Source organism: Camelus bactrianus, chromosome 9 (assembly GCF_048773025.1).
Source record: "Camelus bactrianus isolate YW-2024 breed Bactrian camel chromosome 9, ASM4877302v1, whole genome shotgun sequence".
Taxonomy (NCBI): Eukaryota; Metazoa; Chordata; class Mammalia; order Artiodactyla; family Camelidae; genus Camelus; species Camelus bactrianus.
The window spans coordinates 32,185,311-32,197,003 of record NC_133547.1 but is presented as its reverse complement, the minus strand read 5'-3'; the positions used below and the strand labels follow the sequence as shown (position 1 = coordinate 32,197,003).

At 38.3% G+C, this 11,693-nt stretch overlaps 1 long non-coding RNA gene across 1 annotated transcript in view; it reads left to right on the top strand.

Annotated features, from left to right (window-relative positions):
* LOC123615505 (uncharacterized) overlaps positions 1-9,640 on the top strand; it is a 102,928-nt gene extending 93,288 nt beyond the window's left edge. The window contains exon 7 of the long non-coding RNA XR_006723115.2: positions 3,493-9,640. This is a non-coding gene — a long non-coding RNA (uncharacterized LOC123615505). The remainder of the gene's footprint in view (positions 1-3,492) is intronic.
* Positions 9,641-11,693: the final 2,053 nt, after the last annotated feature.

The window sequence follows — 11,693 nt, the reverse complement described above, 5'->3', positions numbered from 1 at the left end:
GCTGTGAGCATCACGGGCATTTTAGAGCACAGGTTGTTTATAAATGAAGCCCCCAGCTGTTACTGAGAGACTCGGGCAGAAAAGGGAAGTAAACGGAGGGTAATAATCCTGATTATAATAGGAGGCTGTTTCTATAGTGACCCTGGGTGAGCTGCATTCTCCCTAGGAATAGACCACTCAGCCAGTAGCGCCTACAAAGTACCATGTGGTAAATTACCTCCTTCCAGGTACTAAATGATACCTTGATGCCTTGGAAAAATTAATGGGTGAGTGGTTTACACGGAGAGCATTTTATTCCCTCTGAGTCAACATAGGATTCTGCCCAATTAAGTTTTGGAGGGCAGAATTTGCCCTAGAAAGAGGAGTTTAAAGGTTTAGAGTTATCGAAGCAATATAAAAACTAGCCCCTAATGTGTAGTAAAGATAGGACTTCTCACCGTGGGTTAGACTTTCATTATCACAGAGTTATTACATTTCCCTCAGTGGCCAAAGGAAGCGGGGGAACGGTGGGAGCTATCATTAAAATATAAACATTTTAACATTTTTAACGTTTATTTATGGCCAATCAGCTATCTCTTGGTGTCTTCTAAAACATGCCAAGCCACGTGGCTTGTCACAATGTCTCCGACAATTCAGAGTGTTGCCACATCAGATAAATAAATAAAAGTCACTGTTTTCTCTAGAAATATATTTTCTACATTTACTGGATTTTATATTCATTGAGACAACATAGAATTCAAATAGGCTGGAGGCATTATTGGATTTTGAACTAATTTTTTTTTTTTAATAGAGAAGGCCAAAATGCCATTTTGTGCAGTTAATCTAATTATTTCTCAAGCTCTGTTCTTCTGTTGGTTGAATTAAATTAACAAAATTAAATTAATGAATTTTTAAGGAGGATTTTCTTTAAAGAATCTGATATTATTGTGGTTATTTAAACAAAATGGATATACTTTTTATTTTTGTATAGTAAAGATGCTTGAAGTGTCTGAATCGAGTATAAGCGTACATTATTAGGTGAATAGTCTGGCAGTAATTATTTGAGGTTGACTTACAGTGACAGTAATATTATCACACTCATAAAGCACTTTTATGTTCTGAGATTTGTGGGGTTTTTACTCCAGTATTTTAATTGTTTATCAAAAGCACCTATGCAATAGGCAAAAGTGATAGACATGTAGTTTTTGCAAAAGCTGAGGATGTAGGTGAGGAAGCCGGGGAAGAGCTTTCCCCAGCTTCCATCCGCATCTCAGCCTCACGTTTCCCAAAGCACAGCTCAACAATGAAGATCTGGTCATGACACTCGTAGATACGGAAACGGAGGCGAAAAAGCATACGCACATACATTTGTTTTTACTGCAATGGTGACGGAGAAATAAATTACGCAAAGTATCATTTTAATATTCAGAGTGACACCGCTCAGATCTGCCTCCTGTCACAGCCACGTAACAGCTGTGCAGTTTCCCCTGTGAACTTTACCTTTCTCCTCTGCAAGACGGGAATAATAATCACACCTCAGGCCCTTGTCCCCATGATTAAGATATTTTAATTAATTGAGAGCACTTACAATGCCTAGCCAGGGCAACTCCCACGGTGCGACTCATTGAGATTAGAGGGTCAGGCAGGGCCTCATAAAGGAAGTGACATTTAAAATGAGAATGAAGAATAAGCTGAGGGAAGTGTTTAGGGAGAAAGGCTCCAAGGTAGTAATGGACCTGGTGGGTTTAAGGAACTAAGAGAAGGGAATTGAACCTAAAATTTCTGCTTCAAGTTGCTTATTGTGAAATAAGAGGAAATAAAGTATTTATATTAAGCAATGGCAGCCCCAAGTAGTGTGTGATCCATTCTACCCTAGGCTGGTGGTCCCGGAAGTGGGATAGGTAACTACATCCCAACAGTCCACAGGGTAAAGCAATTCACTGCTGAAGGCTGGGAATGCGTGAGAACGTCTGGGACTCAGGAAGTGTGGGACAGGAGCACGCTGAGTGGAGGGAGCTACAGTAACAAAGCCAAGGATATACGAAACACACAGATATTTCAGGAGCTTACCTCAGGAGTAGGGGAGATGGAGAATGCTGAGAGTTCTAAAATTGAGAATATAAGCAAAACAAATTATTCAGGCCACACTACAGAGTTTGGAGGTTTGGAGGCAACGGAGAATCACTGCATTATTTTAATCAGTGACATGTCATGGTCAGATTCCGATTTCTGAACGTTTATAAAACATCAGAATTTCTGGGAATGAGGTTCAGGTCTCTGTAGTCTTACTAAGCATGCCAAGTGAATCTTGTGGACTGCTACATTTTAAGAATTACTGTTGCTGTTGTTCAAAATAGTCTTAAGAATTTTGATAATTAAAAATAAAAAGGATTCTTCATGCAGAGGAGCACGAGGAAACTTTCTGAGGCAGCAGGGATGTTCTAGACTGCGATCGTGGTTGGGATTACACAAATTTATACATTTGTTAAAATGCATTAAAATGTATACCTGCAATTGGAGAGTTTTATTGCTTGTAAATTATCTTGATAAACCTGTTTGTTTTTAAAAGCCAGTGGGCTTAGTGGATAGCAAGGTAGTGCTACCCTTCAAAGAGGAATGCCATTGTTACATAAAGAGTCACAAAATTGCAAAGGGATGAACAGAGTGCTGTAGTAGTGGAAACAGTGAACACTTACTGGAAGGAGATGGTAATGGGAGGCAGGACAGAAGCTTGATAGAGTAGGATGACTGAAGAAAAACTCTTCAGGTGCCATTTGGAGCAAGGTAGAGGAGGTGAAACCTGTCGAGAAGAGAATTAACATGTAAGGAAGAAAAGTAATTACTGGGGCAGCTATAGTGAATGGGATTGAGAAAAAAAAAAACTGGCCGAATGAATCTAATGCATTTTTCTGCAGTGATTGAAAACAAAGAAAGCAACAATGAGATGTGCTGCTAAATTTTGCCAGAGTTGGTTGGACTTTTGCCAACAACGTAGACAACCAAGTTTACACTTCCTCTCTGTCCACCCGGACAAGCTCTGTTTTGCCTTCAAAGCTCTGACACAGTTATGTCCCTTCACTTGTTTCCACAAAGAAGCCACTTGCAGAAAGTTTGTCATGGGATTTAGAGATTTTTACTGAATGCCTTGTTTCTGACGTGGTGACCATGAGCCATGTTCAAACCTAATTGTAATGAGTTTTCCATGACCACATTGTGCTGCTTTCCCAAGGCTGAGATAAACTCTTCAGACTCTGCTCAGTATGATTTTGTTCTGTTCTTTGACCCTTTGGTCAGACAACCTTAAGACATCCATGGCAGTAGGAAATGAAAGATGTCCTCAGTTTCCTATCTGGCCCAAATTGGGGACATTTGACAGGACTGTTCAAGTCTTTTTTGAGAAATGGGATGCTTTTAGCTTTCTACTCTTTCCCCTCCAGCTCAAGCTGGATTTAATCCTATATTAATTGAGCTTCATTTTGTTTTTCTTTTTCCTGTTTGTTGATGTATTATTAGAGAAGAGCTTCAAAGCCGACAGGAAGCTGCTTTTTCATCCCTCCTACTCCTTAGTCCCACCCCAGACCCTCCAGCATCCTGACTCTCAACTTCAAAGAAACTGTGGAATCACTTGAGAAGACTGTTTCTCAAATTCTTCATCCTACTTCTCCACCAAAACCGAGGGGTAAGAATGGTGAACGATCAACTTCTTTCCTCTTTTCTAGCTGACCACGTGCTACATTTCTGAGTCCCCCAGCCAGTAGCCATTTTCAGTGATGAGCTGACCCTGCACAACCACTGCCTCTTTGGTCCTGGGAGCCTCCTGCTTTCCTCACCTGCCCGTCATGGGAAAGCTGTGTGCATGGCAAGCCTTTGATAGAAGATGTGGACAAAACTTCTTAGCAACCATGGCTTAAAAATACATGATCTTCGAGGAAAGTGTTCTATACATAATCTCAGAAACTAAAATGCTATTACTTTTCGAATAATTCCAAGTGAATTACACATGAGAGGCAGAGAAAATGATATTCACCATAATTTCTTCCAGGAAGAACACTGAATTTGTATGGAAATAACTTTTATAAGCCCACTTGGGACTTGGGTACAGTCTCCAAAGCTCAGCGCCCCCAAAGAGGTTTCCTCATGTGTTCAGCATTACTTATCCAGAGATAAGGGGCAAAAAGTTTTGTTGTCATAGGAAAGAGTGGAGAACAAGGAAGAAGGAGGGGGAAAAGTCTAAGGCAGATAAAATAGGCCCTTGTGTGGTGTGAACTTTTTCTTCATCAGTAGTCATTAGTACACATTTTAATTTTGTGTGTGTGTGTGTGAGAGAGAGAGAGAGAGAGAAAGAGGGAGAGGTTCAGAAGAGGCAGACTCCTATATCCAGAGATCTGGGCTCAAACAGACACAGCCATGAGATAACAGGTACATAATACATCGGCTGTGTGTCCAGTTTTGAAAATGGGCTATTTGGGAAGTCTGGGAAATGCATTAAATTTTAAAACATATTATGCACTATTATTTAGGCAGTGGGCAAACCTGGATTTGAATCTGGACTCTACTTCTTGCCAGTTATAGACCTTTTGGAACTTCGGTTTGTGGGATTTTAAATAGACAGCCTCTGTAGAACACTTCCCAGACTCAGTAAAGCAGCGCCAGTACCTGTGATGACGATACTGATGAGGACGAGGAAGGTGATGACAACACACGTAGCCCAGCAGCTGACGGACTGAGCCTCCCAGGTGATGACCGCACCCGCACAGCGATTGTTAGCAGCAGTACAGCATAGTGTTACTCACATTTTAAGTAACGGTTTTTATGCTGATATGTGTTCACAAGAAGGGACAATATATAAGTACAAGTGAACAAAGATTTATTTTTCCATGTCATTAAATTAGCAAACTTAATAGTACTAGAAGTAAACCTCACATTGGAAACAGGGGCCATAGTCACAGCACTCTGTCCATTTCTGGAAAGATATATTGGAGTCATTAGGAAACTGAGATCAGAAGATAATTTAATATATAAACTACTTCTTCTAAAATAGCTTTATTTATTTATAATGAACATTGACATGAATTTTCTGGCAAGTACAAGTTAGGACAATTACCAAGAAATCAGGCCATGCTAACTTGACGACTCTAGGACCCTATAGGAAAACCTGCCACAGGGACGCGCCCCTCTATGAGTACAAATGTGGACTGTTCCATGGATCGGCACAAACATAAAATATTTCAGGCTTCTTCAGGGGATATGTTTTTATAAAACATCAGCAGAGAGGAAACGTTTTGCTCTTTAAAGAATACTTCATATCAGACTATCCTTCAGGAATCCATGGTTAACAGAGAATAAAGGCACATGAAGTGGTTTACCACAAGCGGCAGTCCACCTATGATAAATGCCACTAACACAGACACCATTGCAGCTTTGCAAGATGGACTTTCTGCCGAGATCTTTTTAAAAAAATTTATTTTTCTTAAGGGGGAGAGGTAATTACGTTTATCTATGTTTAGAGGGGCACCGGGGATTGAACCCAGGGTCTCGTGCATGCTAAGCACGCACTGTGCCACTTGAGCTACACCCTCCTCTGTCAAGAACTTAATTAGGCACTGAGATTGTTCAAAGAAGTTAACGTAGATACTAACTAATATATATAAAACAGTTAAGCAACAAGTTCATACTGTACAGCACAGGGAACTATATTCAATATCCTATAGTAACTTATGGTGAAAAAGAATATAAAAATGAATACATGTGTGTTCATGTTTGACTGAAGCATTGTACTGTGCACCAGAAATTGACACAACATAGTAAACTGACTATACTTTAATAGTCATATATATATATATATATATATATATATATATATATATATATATATACACACAAAAAAAATGGAAAAAAATTTTAAAAAGAAGTTAATGTCTTAAGTGTTTCATTGTTAGGGTGACTGTGTGGTGCTGTGACACTAACAACTCCAAGCCATGGCCGGGTCTTGGCAGGTCGGCATCGTCCAGCGTTAACCGGCCGAGAGGAGCGTGAATATTGTATTGCTCACCCTCCTTAGTTGAGGCCATCTTTCAGCTGCTTATTAAGGCACTGATTGATTTAAGAGGCTGTGTCGTACTTCATCATTACTGACATTGTACATTTTCTTTCTTTTCCTTCCACTCTTAGATGTGTGCTTCAGAAAGATGAATCCGTCATATTTTAGGTGTAAATAATTAGGTCTAAATACGAAAATAAGGTTGAAAATTCTTTTCTTATTTTGACAAATGCAGTGTCTGGTACATTCAGATGTCTGCTGTATTTTTTGTTGTTGTTGTTGTTGTTTTTGGTATATTCTAGCTTTCTCCCCTATTTTTGTTTGAAAATTTTAACACAGGCTCTCATGCCAGCAAGTATTTTTTCTTCTTCTGAAAGCTGGAAGAAATCATTTCAAGCTTCAAGGCTGTGAACACTGACGATGTCTGACTTTTTCCAAAATGACTCGTGATGCTTTTTGCCAGGCCGATTCTAAGACTAGTTAGTTTGTGATCAAAACTTACAGATGGTACTTACAGAAGACCAGCCAGTAGGGCACTTCTCAAGAATGTCAAGATCAAACACTATAATTAAAGGTTATTTTGGGAAAATCCAGCGTCCCAATCACTAACTCCACAGGGGGGAAAAAAAGAAGAAGAGAAAACGATTTTGTGACAAAGTAATTGCTGACAAAAATATTGTAACCCAATGTGTCATTTGAAAACAATTGAATTTCTGGTCTTTTCATTGTGGACCCTTAACTTTCAAAGTGATGGTTAGGGTTATAGTGTATAATGCTGACTTTTCCTTAAGAGCACAGGTTATTTCACAGCTGTCATCGTCACACAGCCATCTCCCCTGTCACCAGTTTCTGTAGCTCATCCTTGCTGGCTGATATCTTTATGCCCAAACCCTCATAACATTTAATCACCACAAGGTCGAGGTCACATGATGGTAAGCCTGTGATGAAATTTTTACCTCTTAAAAATGTACAAGTGAAAATGTTATGCACTGAGGCAAAAGCCGAAAATAATGAATATCTGTAGTTTAATTTCCATGCATCAGTGCTTGTGGCAGTGAAATAAATACCAGGGTGAAGTAATAGGGTAGTTAAAGGGGTGGGCTAGTGGTTTAAAGACGAGAATTAATATCCATGATTAAAATTGCATGTATCATTGCCAAGGGCTGTGAAAATATGTCAATTGCATGACTATGTCTGTTTCAGTGCCAGAGGAAGAACGTTTAAAGTTTAATAATTGCTCTGTTTTCTTGTATGAAACAAACAACAAATGAATTCTACAGATATCTGCTTTTGAAAATGATCAACTTTAATTATACATTTATTTTTATGTACTAACTGATAGGCAGTTTTTCAGTCACTTCTTTATTTAAAACCTATGCCAACCAACCTAATGCTGCATATCTGCAAGTTCTTTTTTAAGTAATTCTGTAAATTCTAGGCAACGATGCTATGATCCAGAGTATTTGATTAGTCCTTGAATTAATATTTGTAGTTCAAGTTTATACTGCTTGATAATGATGATGAATTTATAATATCCTATTTGTAGGAAAGACGGCAAATTACATTTTCAGTATTATTTATAGGTTTAGGGTTTTTGTGACTAAAGACCATATATAACCTTAAATTACAACATGTAAAGTGTTCACATGACAAAACGACGTATTGGGGTAAATGAAGAGTGTGTGACTCATTTATTCTAAGAATACATCTGATTTTTACGGTAACTTCTGTAGAACATAAGTTGAAAATTATCTCTAATACTCATAATCTCTACATTTTCGGAAGTCCTGCTTTTTTTTCAGGAATTTGAAGTGAAAAGTAGGCTTCCAAAATAAAGACTAGTTTTACAACCCTGGAAGAACATTTTTTTTTAAGTATTTAATGTATATATATTGTTATTTTTCTTAGAATTCTTTTTTTTAACATTGTTAATTTACCACAAAGCAAAACTCTCAAAGGCAAAGCTTTTTAAAAAAATAATGCTTTAAAATAAGTCTAGGGAAGACCTCAGGTAGACTAATTTATTAGCTATCAAAAGAAACTAAATCACCCACTCACACACACACACACACACACACACACACACACACACAGCCTTTGGCCATATCCTTGTTCAGGGTTATGCTTCTGTATCTTGTCCCCTTGAACGAGATGAGTACTGTACTCTTTGTTTTGCTCAGAACTGAGGAAATGGGTACTTGGTTAGCACTCAACAAATAATAAGTCATAATGACAAGTACTGAATCCAATCTGAAACCGTAGGGGAAATTTAAGTGGTCCCAAATGCCAGTGTTCTCTGAGTTAATTCCATTTGTGAAGGAGCTGCAATTCCAGATGGAGGTTTCGTGAAATAATTCAAATTATTCTCTCCTATTTTTAACTTCTGGATGGGCCGAAGAGATTTTTCACACTGAAGATTGCAGCCATGGCTCTCACCAAGCTGAAAAACAAGCTTCAGTGTGATGATCCACACAAGGCCAAACTTGATGAGAAATGTAGGGTGTTGCTATGGCAATTCCGTTCGCTGGCACTTTTCTCTGTTGGCTTCATCCTGACAGTACGTTCTAAAAAGAATTATATGAAAAGGTGTGGTGGCTGTGAAGACATAGCTGAAGCCAAGAAGATAGAACTTTCTCATCTTTCTTTCTCCAAAAGAGAGAACATGGCGTCATCTTGCAATGCCACCCCAGCGTACTTGGATGGCTGGCTGGGGAGGTGTCGTCCTGAGATTTCATTGAAACCCTGGGATGTATTTCTCTCTGGCTTCAGTGGGAAATTGGCAATGCCACGGTTCTAAGCACAAGTACAACTTGAAGGAGGATATTTAGTCTAAACTGAAAGATGATAAGACCTTGGCTCCTGAAAGAATGAAGATATGTTTTGTTGTGGTGGTGGTGGTGGCTGTGTTGTTTTGTTTTACATTCAACAGAGGTTCGATATATTAAAATATCATTTAAATCTAGGCATCAGAAGTGAAAGAATCCCAGGTTTGAGTATCTCTGATGGAGAAGGAAGATTTATTAGTTCCCCTAACATCATTTCTTTCCAAATAGACCGTCCTCTCAGAAGTTATAATCAATGCAATTGTTTATTAAAAAACAACCTCAATTAGAATCTAATTGCAGGCATTGTGTCAAACATTTTTTCCTGATTAATATCAATTTAACTCTTCATAAACACCCCTACAAGGTAGATACAAAACTCCATTTTGTACATGAAAAGGGGGAAATTCACAGAAAATGTAACTGGGCTAAGGTCGATCATCTGTAAGAAGGAAATGTAGTTGTTGAACCCAGAGCCAAGATCTTAATGTGTTATTAAACAGGACTCACTGTGTCAAAATTTGATGAAGCAGGGGATGCCTAAGCCATTTACTAGTAACCAGGAAAAATTGTATTTTTTTGTCATTACTGTAAAAACATCCTTTTCCAAGCTACAAAACACAACCAATCAGGTAAGATTAAGGAGGTGAGGTAGCAGAGATTCTTGTGCCTTAAAAAGGAGTCCATTTTGCAAACTGAATTCAACAATAAGCATTTATAGAGCTCTTAGTGTATGCTCTAAGTATAAAAGGACTTTTGAAACACCAGTTTCTATTCCAGAAGAATCTGTCAGTTACCCAGGAGAACACCGTCAACAAGCAAAGCAGGGATTCATCTATTTAGAAGTGAGCATATATATATATATATATATATATATATATATATATATATATATATATATATATTTAGCGATAAGACAGAGGTTATGAATTAGCAGCCTGATGATTGATGTGGCCCTAGGCATGTTTAATTTCAACCATAAAATCTGAATCTTTGTTTAAAAAAAAACAACAAATATTTGTGAACACAAAGTTCTTATTCCCATTTGGCAACAACTGGCTGAAGCTGAATGAAAATTTTCCCTTTAGTAGTGGTGTGTACTCTCCCCATCCCTACTCTTCCCTCACACTGAAGTTCAGTGAGGGCTGACATTCATTGTAAAGCTCGTGTCCTTGTTTTTCTCATGTCTACTTATATATATTACTTTCCTGGCCCCTATAGGCTTTTGAGGTTGTCACCAATTTGTAAGGACACCAAAAGGCATTTGAGATTCAGATGGATAGGTAAGAACAGAATCCATCGTTCAGACGGCAGTAGAGTATTTACTCCTGGCTACCCTCTTCTGTGGTGTCCCGTGGATATACTCAAATAGCTAAAGAAGAGATCTGGAACTGGAATTGAAGTTGGCACTGCTACTGAGGTTTTCAGAGACATGATTTATTGCAAAATGATTCTTATTTATCTAAACCTGGAGAGGATGTGGGTCATTGAGATGCCCAGCTGTGGGTGTGATGTGTAAACTTTTGCAGATAAGCAGACACAATTTATGTGCTAAGGAAATGCCAACTGGGCAGTTAGATTGAGCAGAGGAAATAAAATGGAGCAGAGGGCTAGGATGAGGAGTGAGGGAGAGAGAGGTAGGGAAGGAGGGAGGCACACTAAGATTTGTGAGGTATGTTCACATATGACTGAAGCACTGTGCTGTGCACCAGAAACTGACACAACGTTGCAAACTGACTATACTTCAATTAAAATATATAAAAGATTAAAAAAAATAAAATTAAGTGTATCATCTTAGATATCTTGCAAAAAAAAAAAAAAAAAAAAAAGTCGTGAGCTTATAGCTCCTCAACCCTTAAGCATTGCTTGGAGGCTTGGCCTTTTCTAGCCATCCACCCAGCGGCCTCTGTTGAAACGGATTCCAGGCTTTTTTCTCGGCTCTTGCCTTTACCTCTACCTGGAATGACTTCTTTGCAAACCTTCAATTCAACTGATTTTCTCTTACATTTCGACACGTGGTTCAGGAGGCTCATCCTTCACTAAACTTGCTTGTTTCCCCTTAGAAAAAGGAAGTGATTTCTCCCATTCTACTACAAATATCTTGTATAGGGTTCATTCATTACACTTCATCTCACTGAAGTTTAGTTTCCACATACCTGTCTTCCCGTATAGACTAGGAATTCTTCAGCAGGCGCTCACGTTTTACTTCTCTCTGTATCGCAGTCTCCCAGCACGGTGTGATAAATATTTGTTGAATAAGAGAGTAAATACATTCTCAAAAGAGAGCTCAGTAAGGTATTATATTAAAATTTTCTTGACTGATTCACTAATTACATAATTTTAAGGAGCTAAAATTCACTCAAAATAGCTAGTTTACGTATGCAATTATTAATTCCATTTATAAAAATTGTGATATTATTCTGAAGTTAAATGTGTGTATATGTATATATCCATATCTGTATTTCTGTATCGGTAATTAGTTGAACATGTTCTTCATTTGAGGTACTAAATGAGGCACTTGGGAGAGCATCTGAGTGGAATTTAATTACATAATTAAATAAACATTTAATTTCATTATAAAAGTTACCAGATATACCCCCTATCTAGCCACCTGCCAAAGTTGCATATTCTTTTAAAAAATGGTATCATTAAAATATTAACCAAGGCAAGGAAACAATTACGTCTTTCGTATAGTACCTAATGAAGGGAAGTACACTGAAGTGTGCAGCTCAACTGAACGCACCAGCATACCTAAGCTCCCAGTTCAAACATACCGTATTACCAGCTCCCCAAAACCCCTATTTCCTCTCCTGTTCGGAGCCCTTTTGCAACTTGAACCCCATTTCAGATTC